We start from the raw sequence: 16,350 nt of genomic DNA on the forward strand, positions 1-16,350 counted from the left end.
TGTGTGTGTGTGTGTGAGAGAGAGAGAGAGACTTGGAAAGGAAGAGAAGATGTGACCTTAAAAAAAGGGGCGAATATATACAAATACAGACAAATGGTTATAGAAATAATAATTAACCCATATCTGAAACTGTGGGAGAACTGGATAGTTTATAATGTAGGGATTGGGCATCCAGTACTCTTGTGGTGGGTACGGTGCAGAGTTGTACCTTGTTATCTTGTGATTTTGTTGATAAATATTAAATCACTAATAAAAAATGAAATAGTGGTGATTGGTGTGTGTGTGTGTGTGTGTGTATTCTTAGAAAACTTAAAAATTGGAAATCTTTTTTTGGTCTCCATAATGTTTTTAAAATCTGGCTACTTGGGTCTGGGGTGGTGACATGCACCTTATTGAGCATAGGTATTACAACACTCAAGGGCCCGGGTTCAAGCCCCCAGACCCCAGCTTCAGAGGGGAGGCTTCACTAGCAGTGAAGCAGTGCTATAGATGTCTCTCTCTGTCTCTCTATCCCTCTCAATTTCTCTCTGTTCTATCAAATAAATAAATAAGTAAATAAGCATTTTAAGAAAGAATTAAAATAAATAATAATAAAATAAAACCTTGCTGCTCTGTGGCATTTCAAAGCACGGAACCTACTGATTTAGTATTTGACATGAGAGTTTGGGGTTAGAAAGATCAGAATTCAAATCTTGATACTACCACAGACTTTGAGAAGAGTTCTTACTTTCTTGATATTTTCTTTCTTCAGCTATAAACCAGAAAAGGTAGTACTGCTCTCAGGAAGAATAAATTAAACATTTTCATAAAGCATGCCCCAAGTGGTTGACACATAGTCTCCTCCAGGGATGCTGCAAACTAAGGGCATAAACAAAGATGGCCAGGCTTTGGACATAGATTGCATGAGATAGATTTTCAATCCTTAAGTGTTGGTGCCATTTCTCTTTGTTATTACTTGGCACCATGTAGTTACAAAAATTCCACTGCATAGAATTACTTGAGGAAAATACGCTTTTATCATTTTTTTTTGGGGGGGGGTTATTTATTTACTTTTATTTTAATGTATTTATTTATAAAATGGAAACACTGACAAAAACCATAGGATAAGGGGGCATAATTCCCACCACCAGAGCTCTGTATCCAATCCCCTCCGCTGATAGCTTTCCTATTCTTTAACCCCGTGGGAGTATGGACCCAGGGTCATTAAGGGGTGCAGAAGGTGGAAGGTCTGGCTTCTATAATTGCTTCCCCACTGAACATGGATGTTGACAGGTCGATCCATACTCCCAGCCTGTCTCTCACTTTCCCTAGTGGGGCGGGGGGGCTCTGGGGAAGTGGAGCTCCAGGACATATTGGTGAGCTTGTCTGTCCAGGGAAGTCTGGTTGGCATCATGGCAGCATCTGGAACCTGGTGGCCCAGGCAAGACCAAAGCCCTGCTTTTATCATTTCTATAATTTTTCAATATAGTGATGCATCATTGAAACAATAGGTTCTAAAGCTTTCACAATGTGTTTCTAGTAGCAATTAATAGTAGCAACACTTCTAGAATGTTCAACTTACTGCAAAAAGATTATTTTTTGATATGATAATATTCTGTTTTATTTTATTATAGTTTAAGTTTGTGTCAAGTATTTGAAGCAAACAAAAGCATACTAAACTGCATTTACTAAAGCAAAGGGAGAATGTAAAGAGCAGAAACTTTAAGGTATGTCCAAATGTTTATGGAATATTAGAGATGAACTCATCTAGCATTTCCATTTTATAGACATTACTTATGATACTTTAGCTTCCTTGTCTCTGACATTGCTTTTCTTCTCTCTTCCTGCGCATCACTTCTTCATGCCTGTGTGACCATCTTCAGTGCTCAACCATTGTGGTGTCTTACTGTTTCAGTTTCATATCACTATCTTGTCTTTTTTTTCTCTCCCCATCAGGGTTATCACTGGGCCTTGGTACTTGCAACACAACTCTATAACGCCTGACTATCTTTTATTTTTTCTTTTGATAGATGGTGAGAGACAGAGAGAGATAGGAGAGAGAGAGACAGAGAGGAGAGGAGACATATATAGTATTGCTTTGCTGATCACAAAGCTTTCCAGTTGTAGGGGCAACTAGGAGATTAAACATTAAGTCTTCTGACTTTGTAATCTGTGTGCTTTACTGTTATTGCCACCTGGGCTCTCTTGCTATTTAAAATAACTTACTAAGAACTTGCTAGTCTTTAACTTATTTTTTTAAAATTTATTTTCCCTTTTGTTGCCATTGTTGTTTTATTGTTGTTGTAGTTATTGTTGTTGATGGTGTCGTCATTGTTGGACAGGACAGAGAGAAATGGAGAGAGCAGGAGAAGACAGAGAGAGGGAGAGAAAGAGAGACACCTACACACTTGCTTCACCACTTCTGAAGTGACTCCCCTGCAGGTGGAGAGCAGGGGGCTCCAACCCACCCTTCCACGGGTCCTTGCGCTTTGTGCCATGTGCACTTAACCTGCTGCGCTACCGTCTGAAATCCTAGTCTTTAACTTCTAACAAAGAAATTCCAAAACTGCATTTACTCAAGTAGTTATCTTGTCAGATTGCATCCCAAATTAGAACTACTTTTTCATTATTTTGTTCTGTTGTAATAAACTTACAGGAAACCACTTAACTGAGAGCAAATATTTATTTGACAATATCCCAGAAGCTTCCACACTAGTAAAGATTGTTGTTGATGGCAAGATTCTGATTTTCAATGTGACTTATCTACTTTTTCTTATTTATTGTTTTTTTTTCCTTGGGAAGAATTTGTATGGGAATTGCCATATATTTCTTTGACTTGTAAATATAACACAGAGATATAGTCGGGTAGGTTAATGGCTTCTTTCTATAGTGCTGGGAGGGGTATATCTCTAATTAAATCAGAGTTTGTTCAACAAGTTTTTACTTATTGAGGAATTAAACATGATTCTCATGCATGCATGACACCTAGTAGCCTACCCAATCTTTTTTTTTTTTTTTTTTTTTTAGTTCTAAATACTTAGAGAAAGGGAGATACCAAAGCATCACTATATCATCCACGGAGTTACCATTTTTGTGGGAGTCCATGGTGCTCCTATGTGGTGGACTTTGAACTGAAGGCCACTCATGGAAGAGCATGTGCTCTGTTGCTGAGCCACCCACCACTTCAACAAGTATAACTAGTCCTCACTTAGTGCCATACTTGTTTACCAGCTACTTAGACATTTTTTTTTTTTTAGAGCACTGCTTAGCTCTGATTTATGGGGGTGAAGGGGATTAATCCTGGGGCTTTGGAGCCTGAGGCACAAGAGTTCCTTTGTATAACCATTATGCTATCTACCACCCCCGTCCCCAGCTGCCTGGAGTTTTCACCAGCTCTCTGATGAGTTTATTTTTTGGCAATGTATGAGAACTCTGGCCAAGGAAAATGGCAGCACAGCTGCTAAGCTTCAAGCGTCTTATCTTGCCTCACCTCTCAGTTTCAGACTTCTTCCTGTAAGCAGTCAGTTTACAGTATATAGCACTAGCATATTTTTATATTAATATTTGTATTTTATTATGAAATTTGTAATATAATTTATTTCCTTTACTTTTAATTAGTGCGATATAAATGATAATAAATTTATTAGTGTGAATAAACATTTAAAATGTATTAAATTACTATAAATGAGGCAAAGATGACTTTAATCTATCTAAAAATGGTTGATAAACCCACTACATGTATAGTACATTATGCCTGAATTACTAGTAAGGGATGACTTCTCGTTTATTGGTAAATTCATTTATTGTCCAAATTTCTGGAATGGAACCCATTGCTAAGTGAAGACTACCTCACTTGAAAGCACCTTTTTTTTTTCTTTTTTATTTAAGAAAGGATTAATTAACAAAACCATAGGGTAGGAGGGGTACAACTCCACACAATTCCCACCACCCAATCTCCATATCCCATCCCCTCCCCTGATAGCTTTCCCATTCTCTATCCCTCTGGGAGCATGGACCCAGGGTCATTGTGGGTTGCAGAAGGTGGAAGGTCTGGCTTCTGTAATTGCTTCCCAGCTGAACATGGGCGTTGACTGGTCGGTCCATACTCCCAGTCTGCCTCTCTCTTTCCCTAGTAGAGTGGGTCTCTGGGGAAGCAGAGCTCAAGGACACATTGGTGGGGTCTTCAGTCCAGGGAAGCCTGGCCGGCATCCTGATGACATCTGGAACCTGGTGACTGAAAAGAGAGTTAACAGAAAGCATCTTTTATATGTAGAAAACTATGGTTTAAACAGTTGAGTGCCGCAGCTTACAATATCAAACAATAAGTCAAAAATAAGACTACGTTAAAAAAATCATAGTTAAAAGTAGAGGGATTTAAAAAAAATTTCTTAGGACACAAATTCCACATGCTTCATAACACTAGCCAATGAACTGTTTAAGTGGCAGCCAGTTGATGTAGAAAAAAATAGTTTCCTCATGGGGGCAAGTCAACTCTAACCATGTACCTGGTATAGGTGTAGTTGCTGAAGTCTTGAGGTCAAGAGTGATAATTAATAGGAACAGACATCTCTGGGAGATCGAAGGTGTCTTAAAGAAGTGTATACAAAAAGATTGAAGGAGCAGTCAATTTAGTAAGCATCTACTCTGTGCTCTGGAGGCATTCCACTGCACCTTGGATATGTAAGATAAAAAAATAAACTCTTTCTTGAATAAGTTGGTGCTCAGAGGTAGAAAGATACATAAGCAGATAGCTGAAGAACTTTAAGCCCTTCTATAATAGATTTTTTAAATACCATGTATTTGTATGTGTGTGGTATGAAATATATATATATATATACATATATGATATGACATACATATGGCATATAAACCATATGGTATGAAATATATATATATATATATATATATATATATATAGTATAGGCACATAGGGGGAGATGGAGAGAGAGTGAAAGAAGTCAGAGCACATAGCACCACAGTGCACTTACTCAAGTGAGCTATCTACCCAGCCCTTATACTATGGTATAAAAGATAGGTGCCATGTTTTGGGAAGTCTTATTGCGAACAATCTCTCAGGATAGCTTTTCTTTTTTGAACCTTTAGATTTCTTAAACTTGAACTTTGGGTTTATTTTCCTTTTGTTGCTTGATCTTTTTAATAAGCCTGATAAATCATGTCTTTTCCACAGACATAAGCCTAAAACTATGTTCCTAGGTACAGCATGAAATTTAACAGTTCCTGGGGGCCAGTGGCATGCTTTGATGGAGCCAATGGATGAAGCCCAGAATGCCAGCAGGCATCGCACAAAATTTCGCTCTCCGCCAGGTGGTCTAGTGCTTGCACACTGCAGGTGTCACCAATTCCAGATACTCAAATTGAAGGAGCAGGACTGTACTCTTTGATTCAAAGGAGTGGGCAATTTGTTCAATCCCAGGGGCCTTTGGACTTTGAGCTGTAGGCTGAGTGAGCCAATAATTTGAAATGAAGGTGGCTGGCATGGACAGGCTGAGGACCCAGCAGGGTGGTAAGAGAAGGAGTAGAAAGCTTTCCAAGAAGAAGCTGAATATTGACCTAGTTATTCTGATGACACACTCTGTTACATTTCCACTTCAGGCCAACTCCAGGCTCGGACATGAAATTGAAGCACTGCTTGTCAAAAACTTTAAAGTTTGGAGATTTTTCACCCTTCCTTCCTTCCTTCCTTCCTTCCTTCCTTCCTTCCTTCCTTCCTTCCTTCCTTCCTTCCCTCCTTCCCTCCTTCCCTCCTTCCCTCCTTTCTTTCTCTCTCTTTCTTTCTCTTTCTTTCTTTCTTTCTTTCTTTCATTCTTTCTTTCTCTTTCTTTCTTTCTTTCTTTCTTTCTTTCTTTCTTTCTTTCTTTCTCTCCTTTTTTCTTTTGTAGTAAGGATGCTCACCCAACAAATATCTGTCCTCTAGCTGAAAATAGCAATGATAATTTGGGTTATTTATGCTGAGTCAATGAGTCCAGAAAGGAGTGGACAAGCAAAGGGTGAGAGAGGAAGCCATCTGGCTCTTCTGTTCTCCACTCCCTTCTGGATTCTGAGAGCCTATGAAGACATATGGGAAAGAGAGCGTGGGCAGAGTGTGGGGGCTGACTAAATGAGGCAGATGCCATCCTGCCCTTTTATTCTGATGGGCTTTCTGCCAGTCAGAAATTACTCTCCACCTTTAGTGTTAAGAACTGTTTTGTTTTTCCAACTTCCAATTCCCATATTTTTCTGGGGTCATTACTTGAATTTGTAGGTCAAATGGTGGTGCAAGATTTATTAGCACTATTTCCATGACCCACGGTAATTGTTGGGATGGGATGTAAGATGTGTCCTAGGCATCATTTTAGTAGCATGGCCGATCTTTATCCACTAGATGAATAACCGCTTCATAGAAAACTCCGTCCCATCCCAACTTGTCACAAATGTTTCTAGACACTAAAAAAAAGATCTCTGAGGGAATAAAAATCACCCTCTTTTGAGAACCTCTGATAAAGAACTATGGAGTTCATCTTTATGTGCTTTAAATATGGAAATTCACCCTGTTGAATGTGGAAGAGAAAATCTCCATATTGTATCTTCAGATTTAATGCCATCTTATGTGAAAATGTTCAGAATGAATAAATGTTCCAAAGACTTTACTATTTAACATTGTTACTAAGATCTCAATAAGAAATATATACTTTTTTCTTGAAAGTAAAATATTATTTTTAAATTAAGAAATAGTTTACATTTAGTAGTACTTTATTTTAGATGTGCAATGATTTGATAAATTTTATGTTAAAAATAATGACCATAATGTGATCTAAAATTTTAAGAATTTTTTCACTTAACATCTTTAAAGTATACATGACCATTAAATACAATTTTCATGCTGTACACTACATCACAGGACTATACTTTTGTAATGGGCAATTTGTACCTTTTGATTGGAAATGACAGTATTAATAGCTTATTAACTCTGATAACTTACCAGCTCATTTGTTTTGATTCATTTATGAATTTATGGAAATAAGTCAAGGGAAATAAGATTGAGAAGTCAGTTTGGTGTTAGACTGTGAATTCCTGCCTATTAGGAATGAGTTAGGTTTTTATTTTGTAGACAATGGAAGACACATGGAAGGCTATCTTATATCCTTTTGCTTCCATGGCTGCACAAACTTTGTCCAAATAGATTTCCTTAAAGACATTTGAGTAGCTGTGCTATTTTGCAGAGATTTAACAATCTATTTGGTATACTGTCTCCATCTTTTTGTCTTGAACTTTTTGCCTCAGCTGATGTTTCATTGTATTCTTCAGATCAGCAAATCAGTTTATTAAGTATAGTCCTTTGAGAGGGCAGAACCAAGATCTACAAATAATGCACAGGTGAGCTACTGAGAGGTTACAGAATCAGAGTCAAAAAAGGGAATATATTTTACCCTCAGGCTTTGATCTCTCAGATTTCTTTTTCTTAAAGATTTATTTTTATTTATTATGAAAAACAATGAGAGGACACACACACACACACACACACAGAGATAGAGAGAGAGATGCAGAGACCCAAGCTCTGCCCAGATCTGGCATGAGGTAGATAACAGGGATTAACCTCGTGACTTCTGGGACCTCAGACTTGCAATAGGTTGAATTCTCTCTCTGAGCTCTAAAACATCTGAACAGAATTTTATGCTTCCATGAACCAGAGACTTCTGTGTACTCCATCCTTTTGTGTTTATTTATGAATGAGATGTTTATATTTGTTGTCCTGATGTTCATTTGCAGACTGTTGACTGTGTCTTGCTTATTTCATTTAGCATAATGTCCTTCAGGTTCATTTATATTGTCAAATCTGGAAAAATTTCCTTATTTTGTCAGACAGAATATTAGCAATATATGTGTTTGCATATTAGAATTTATATCTATTATAGATTATTTCTATAGATAAATTTATTTATCTGTTGCTGTTCCATTGTATATATGAATATACATATATATCACATAGATGTATCTCTCTCTATATATATCAGATCTATCTATCATCTATATCACCTTTATTTTATTTTCTATTTTGATAGGACAGAGAGAAATAGAGAGGGGTGTGGGAGATAGCATGGGAGAGAGAGAGAGACACCTGCATCACTGCTTCACCACTCATGCAGACTCCCCGCAACACACAGGGGACTAGGGGCTTGAACCTGTGTCCATGTGCATGATGATATGTGTACTCAACCAGGTGTACCACCACTAGGCCCCCATATATCATATATCTTACAGATACTTAGACTGTTTCCATACCTTGATTATTGACAATGTTGCTATGAACATGTGAAAACATATATCTTTTTGAGATAATGATTTTATTTCTTTGGATAAGTACCCAGAAGAGGGATTTATGAATCATATGCCAGTTCTATTTTAACTTCTTGAGTGACTTCATAGTATTTTCATAGTAGCAGACCTAGTTTACATTCCCACTAACAGTGTGTAGAGATTCCCTTTTCATCAGACCCTTGCTAGAGTTTCTTTCCTTATCTCTCTCTTTTTGATCATAGACATCCTAACAGGTATTATTATTTTAATATGCAATTCTGTTTTTTTAAGGGAAGAAAGACAAAAGTATGTGGTATATTTATTTAGTTATTGGATAGAGACAGGGGTTCACTTTAAAATTATTACTAGTGTTATTTATTTATTTAAAAAATTTATTTATAAAATGGAAATATTTACAAGACCTCCCCTCTTATTCACAAGGATAAGAGGGGTACAATTCCATACCATTCTCACCACCAGAGTTCTGTATCCCATCCCTTCCTTTGAAATCTTTCCTATTCTTTACCCCTCTGGGAGCATGGACCCAGTATCATTATGGGGTGCAGAAAGTGGAAGGTCTGGCTTCACCCATGTTCAGCAAAGAAACAATTACAGAAGCCAGACCTTCCACCTTCTGATATGTAATCTTCTAAACATTAGTAATGTTGAGTACCTTTTCATGTATTGGCCACTTATGGTTTCTTTGAAATAATATTTGTCTTAGGTATTTTGTTCATTTTAAAATTCGGCGTTTTCCATACTGGGTGGTGGCACATTGGCAGAGCCCACACATGTTCAAGCCTCTGATTTCCACATGAAAGAGAGGAATCTTCTTGTGCAGTAAAGCAGTGCTGCATGTGTCTCTCTTTTTCTTTCCTTATCTATCTACCTGCTCTTCTCAATTTCTCTCTGTCCTATCAAATAAAATAAATAAATCGGGGGTCGGCCGGTGGAGCAGCAGGTTAAGCGCACGTGGCGCAAAGCGCAAGGACCAGTGTAAGGATTCCAGTTTGAGCCCCAGGCTCCCCACCTGCAAGGGAGTCACTTCACAGGCGGTGAAGCAGGTCTGCAGATGTCTATCTTTCTCTCCCCCTCTCTGTCTTCCCCTCCTCTCTCCATTTCTCTCTGTCCTATCCAACAATGAACAACATGAACAATGGCAATAATGATAACTACAAGGAGGCTCCAACAACAAGGGCAACAAAAGGGGGAAAAATGGCCTCCAGGAGCGGTGGATTCATGGTGCAGGCACCGAGCCCAGAAATAACCCTGGAGGAAAAAAAAAATAAATAAATAAAAAATATAAAAAATAAATAATGGGTTGCGGAGACTACACAATGGTCATGCAAAAGACTCATATCTCAGTCACTGAGGTCCCAGCTTCAGTCTCCAGCACAATCGTAAACCAGAGCTGAACAATACTCTGGTCTTTTCTCTTTGCCTCTCTCTTTGCTCCTATCTCACATTAACACAGAATAAATAAATTATTTTAACAAAAATAAAGGAAACAAATGGCCACTGGAAGTGGCAGATTCATCATGTAGGTACAAAGCTCCAGTCATAGTCCTGGTAGCAATAAAATTGGATGTTACTTTTTTCTGACATATGTAAATTCCTTGTATATTTTAGGTATTAATTACTCATCAGATATGTGGTTAGCAAAGTTTTTATTCCATTCCATAGTTTGTTTTTTTCCTTCTTTCTTCCTTTCTTTCTTTCTTTCTTTCTTTCTTTCTTTCTTTCTTTCTTTCTTTCTTTGTTTATTTTGCCTCCAGGATTACTGCTGGGGTTTGGTGCCAGCACTATGAATCCACTGTTTCTGGTGGCCTTTTTTTCCTCATTTTATTGGATAGGACAGAGAGAAATTAAGAGGGGGGGGGGTAGAAAAGGAGAGAGAAAGACACATACAGACTGGATTCATAGCTTATGAAACATCTATGCTGCAGGTGGGGAGCAAGGGCTTGAACCAATATCTTTGCATGGGTCCTTATGCTTTGTACTATGTGCACTTAACTGGGTGTACCAATACCCAACTCTCCTTTTTTCTTAATAAATTTATTTTTACTTAAATTTTTTATTGTGCATCTTTGAGTCATGCATATAGTTTAGAGAACCCTGAGACTTGGCACCTTCCCCAAGCCTCTGCCCTCCAGCTTCCAGAAGCTCAGGTTTATTTGGAGTGTTTCCTGAACATTTAAGTGGCACATTTCCCCAGATGTGTGATTTGCAGAAAAGATTAAGGACCACCATTAAGGAGTAAGAAATACTTTCATTACCCTTAGACTTAGGGTCTGGGAGACAGTGTTTCATGTAAAAATATACATCAAATTTCAGAAAGCTTCCAGAATGTAAGATGGCTATTCCTTTCTTAAAAAGAAAACTTAGATGCCAATGTCCATAACAGTTTCTAGTTTAATGACTCAGCAAAGACAAAGCATTCTCCAATCAAGAGAATAAAAGGACCCAGATGACAGACTGATCAGTTTTCAGGAGGGAGCTGCTCCTCTAAGGATGGAAGGATCTCAGAAATCATGTTGTTAACTTCATTAATTGGTGAATAGGTCTTCTGCAATGAGAATAACATCAAAAATCAATTTATTTTTGTCTAAGAAATGTTAGAGAGCTAGAGAGAAAATTGAGGTAGAGTATATACCTTATACCCTTGTGCCACAAAAAATAAAAAAGGAAAATTTAGACCAAGTTATATTTATTTATTAAAATTTAATTAAGGGACTCTGGGGAGAGGGAGCTTTCAGGTTTAGGGGAATAGTACCTGGGTGGTGGGAGCAGTGTAAAACTGTACTCCTAAAATTTATAGTCTTATACATCACTATTCAATAAGCCAGGGGAAACATATATGGAATATTTCAAGTTCTATAACTGCCTACATTTTGAGTATATATTTATTTTCTTTTTTTTAAAAAAGATTTTATTTATTTGTTAATGAAGAAGATAGAAGAGAGAGAGAGAGAAAGAACCAGTCATCACTCTGGTACATGTGCTGCTGGGGACTGAACTCAGGACCTCACGCTTGAGAGTCTGATGCTTTATCCACTGCGCCACCTCCCAGACCACTGAGTATATATTTCTTCAGTCTAAGTGTTTAATATATCAAATTTTTAAACTGAATTCAGACTTTGGGCTTAAATTGTTTAAGCAGAAAAAATATTGTTTAAGCAGCTCAAAAAGTGTTTTTATTTTTTGGAAAAAAAAATTAAGGGGTCATATTATAATGTACAAGGACCTGGGCTGCAACCCCTAGTTCCCACATGACCAGTGAAGCAATGGTGTATGTCCCTTCTCCTTCTCCTTCTCCTTCTCCTTCTCCTTCTCCTTCTCCTCCTCCTCCTTTTCCTTCTCCTTCTCCTCCTCCTTCTCCTCTTCCTCCTCCTCCTCCTCCTCCTCCTTCTTCTTTTTCTTCTTCTCCTCCTCCTCCTTCTTTCTATTCTTCTGTCCTTGTCACTATATGTAGATTTTATGACTTTTTTTTTGGGGGGGGGTTGAGTTGCCTCTACATTTTCTTCCACTCCCTTTGCTTTGTCCTTGGTCTATGCTTAAATTCATCCACTCTCAAGGCAATTTTTTACAAGATTGATTTGTTGATGTGAGCTGTAATTAGTGATTTCTTAAAGTGGAAAAATACAACTTATCTATTTCTCACTTGTTGCTCTTTGTGTCATTTGTTTTAATTTTCTCTTAGAATATAAGGTCTTTGAGCACAAGGGCTAAGTATGTTGTGTTTCTATTACCCTCTCTCCACAACACTTTACAAAATACTAACACTTGGTACAGACTTAACAAATAGCTGTATATGACTGAACACCACTTTCTTCTTTTTATTACTCAATTTTTAGAGATTTAGAAGGCTAGTGAAAAAAGTCAACAAGCCACGAGGCAGAATTCTAGTGAGAGAATTGTAGAGGTCTCCACAATATATTTTCTGATTCATTTTGGTGTTTAACACCTTAAAAATTGTGCAAATTAAACAAAAACTATTTAGGCTCTGATCATGAGATATTTCTTGGGCTCTGTTTTTTATGGTGTGTTGGGCAGTATGCCAGCTTCCCCCTGCTTATCCCTGCAGTCTATTTACATAACCAGTTACCTAGGAACCGCCCTGCCTGCAGGGCATTGGTTTAATCCCCACTGGTTCAGGATATCTTTTTGTTCCGCCCCCTCTAGTAGTCACCCTGATTTCCACCAATCTCTTCGCTCCACCCTCTCTATGTCACATGCTGTTTCCACCCTACTTGGCGAATGTATATACAAACTGTTCTTCTGTTTTAACACACTTGGGATTGCCTTCCGGAACTGATGCTAGCTCAGCACAAGTTCCTGATCCCTCTCCCACGCAGCAGCCTAGGTTGGCTCCAGTTGAGTTCTCTCCAACCCAGAGAGCACTTGCTCGGGAAGAAGCACCCTTCAGGCTATCCCGGCAAATGGTGCCCTGAACAGGGACTGGCAATGGTGGAACAAAAATCATTTAGATTATCCTTTTCCATATAACACACACACACACACACACACACACACACACACACACACACACACACACACACACACACACACACATATACACATTCAAGCATATAAATTTCGTTGCTGCACTGCATACTATTGGTCTGAAGGATTAGGGTTTTTATAAATTCTCATTCTTTAGTATGCTTTGGAGCTGAAACTCACTAAATCAAATGGTGCTCTTTCCCTAAACACTTCTTTATGAGTAATGATAGCACAGAATTATATTAATGAATTTAATCAACAAGGCTCTCAATATTCAACTTTCAATTGGTGGCTGTTACATGAAGCTAGTAAATCCTCCTTTTCCATTCTGTGTGCTATTGAGTTGCTGCTTTCTGGTTACATTTGTTTTATTTAGTCTTTCTTAACTCTGTGACTTGTTTTGTTCTAACACTGTAGTTGCCTCTTACTTCCTAGAAGTCAATGGGTGATATTTTCTAACTTTTGTACTTATTTTGGTTTAGGGAACCCATGTCTTCAATATAAACAAACAGGTCATGTGTCTAGTTCCCTATTGACATCACAGGAGTCGAGTAGAATCCATCTTTTTTTAAATGTTACCATATTATTTCCTTTTCCTCCTTTGTAATGGTTTATTTATTTTATTTTTTTAATTATTTATTTTTTATATTTTTATATTATAGAATTACATGTCAACAGGGGTTTAAATCCACACCATTCCCACCACCAGAGTTTTGAATCTTCACTCTCCCCACTGCAATCCACCACAGTTCATCTAACGTTTTAGACATGGGCCAACTATCTTCTCTACGACTATCTGTCCACATTTATACAAACTTGCCCATTCTTTTTCTGATTCCTAAACCATGCATGACATCATAACTACCTATTCCTTCCTTCCTTCTCTCCTTTCTTCCTTTTTTCTCTTTCTATCTTTCTGTTCTTTCCTCTTTTTGATACAGAGAGAAATTGAAAGGGAAGGGTGAGATAGGAAGAAAAAAGATACCTGCAGTACTGCTTCATGACATTTATTTATTTATTTATTTATTTATAAAAAGGAAACATTGAAAAAACCATAGGATAAGAGGGGTACAGCTTTGTACAATTCCCACCACCAGAACTCTGTATCCCATCCCCTTCCCTGATAGCTTTTTTTTTCTTTAACCCTCTGGGAGTATGGACCAAGATCATTGTGGGATGCAAAAGTTGGAAGATCTGGCTTCTGTAATTGCTTCCCCGCTGAACATGGGCATTGACTGGTCGATCCATACTCCCAGCCTGCCTCTCTCTTTCCCTAGTAGGATGGGGCTCTGGGGAAGCAGAGCTCCAGGACACATTGGGTTGTCTGTCCAGGGAAGTCTGGTTGGCATCATGCTAGCATCTGGAACCTGGTGACTGAAAAGAGAGTTAACATACAAAGCCAAACAAATTGTTGATCAATCATGAACTTAAAAGCTGGAATAGTGCAGATGAAGAGTTAGGGGGTACTTGTGCAGCTGTGAGTACCAGATGTTTGAACCTGGATCCTTGTACATTGTAATGTGTGTGCTTTACTAGGTGCACCACTGCCCCATGCATTCCCCTTCATAGTTTTATAATGGTTCTGAGGCCAGGGGTAAATTGTTATAAAACAGGGTGAGATAAGCTGTTAATTATGTTGGTTTCTTAGACTCTTGACCTCTCCAATCCAAAATAGTTATTTTTGCTCTGTGTCCATTATTTCTGGTTAATTTTGACCTCTAACCATTGTGCTCTGGTGTGCCTATCTGTATTTTATGTCCTTAAAGCAGATTAAACTAGGAAACATCAGTGGAACCCCGACATCATCATGTCTGGCTCCTTTTTAGTGCTTTGTAATGAACTTGTTGGGGAGGATGTGTGTGAGTGCTTGACCAGTTCAGTCAGCTTACCTGAGCTCCTGGTATGTCTTGTACTGCTTTTCAGGACCATTCCTGAAATGGTCAGGCAGTGATTTCTGTCCCTAAACTGTCCTTAACATATGGCTCTAAAATAATCTGTTGACCTCCTTTGCTGTCAGTCTTTGTAAACACTCCCAGCTCTAGACAATCATTTTAAATGTGTAGTATATGAACATAATTTCATACATAGGGAATTAATATGTAATATTTAATCTTTTGCTTCTGACTTCTTTCTTTTTTAAAAATTTCTTCATTGGAGAATTAATGTTTTACTTTTGACCGTAAATACAATAGTTTGTACATGCATAACATTTCTCAGTTTTCCATATAACAATACAACCCCCACTAGGTCCTATGTCATCCTTCTTGGATCTGTATTCTCCCCCGCACCGACCCCAGAGTTTTTACTTTGGTGCAATATGCCAATTCCAGTTCAGGTTCTACTTGTGTTTCTCTTCTGATCTTGTTTTTCAACTTCTGCCTGAGACTGAGATCATCCCACATTCATCCTTCTGTTTCTGACTTATTTCACTCGACATGATTTTTTCAAGGTCCATCCAAGATTGGCTGAAAACAGTGAGGTCACCATTTTTGATAGCTGAGTAGTATTCCATTGTGTATATATACCACAGCTTGCTCAGCCACTCATCTGTTGTTGGACACCTGGGTTGCTTCCAGGTTTTGGCTATTACAAATTGTGCTGCCAAGAACATATGTGTACACAGATCTTTTTGGATGGATGTGTTGGGTTCCTTAGGATATATCCCCAGGAGAGGAATTGCAAGGTCATAGGGTAGGTCCATTTCTAGGCTTCTGAGAGTTTTCCAGACTGTTCTCCACAGAGGTTGGACCAATTGACATTCCCACCAGCAGTGCAGGAGTGTCCCTTTGACCCCACACCCTCTTCAGCATTTGTTGCTGTTACCTTTTCTGATGTATGACATTCTCACAGGAGTGAAGTGGTATCTCACTCTTGTCTTCTGACTTCTTTCACTTAGCATATTTTCCTTTATTTTTGGTACTTTAAATTTTGCTTTTAGTTTTTATCATTTTTTGCTGGGAAATTGTGCAGATGCAGTCACATCTGCCATGTTGTCCCCTCAGGCTATTGCTAGTTCCCATGAGAGTTGGGACATTCTTGGAGGGCCTGTTCCACCATGGTGTCCCCTCAGGCTATTGCCAGTTCCTGCGAGAGTTGGGACATTCTCGGAGTGACTTTCCCAACTCATCCTGTCCTGGCTCATCACTCCTGGTTTTTGCCCTATAAAGCTCTTATTCTTCCACCCTTGCTCTCTTGCCCGTTTTTCACATCAGTGCACAGAAGGGTACAGCGTGTAGCAGGAGGTGGCCATTTTGGCTAGCTCCATGTGGCCTGAACTGCTGCACTCTTACCCAACGCTGAGGTGCCCACGCAAATAAAGAATTGTGTTCCCTCTCCGCTCTGGATCTCCTCCCTCTCTCTTCTGTGTCGCAGCCCGACAGTTTTTCAGCTTTTTTTAAAGAACTACTTTACTAGTGATAGGTAGATAGATGAATAGATAGATAGATAGATAGATAGATAGGACCAGAGTATCACTCTGACACACAGCTCACACAGTGCTGGGGGTGGTGGTTGAGCTTTGAACTCAAGACCTCATTATAATTTCAGCACTGTAACCATTGTGCAGGTATGATT

Source organism: Erinaceus europaeus, chromosome 21 (assembly GCF_950295315.1).
Source record: "Erinaceus europaeus chromosome 21, mEriEur2.1, whole genome shotgun sequence".
In the NCBI taxonomy this organism is placed as follows: domain Eukaryota; kingdom Metazoa; phylum Chordata; class Mammalia; order Eulipotyphla; family Erinaceidae; genus Erinaceus; species Erinaceus europaeus.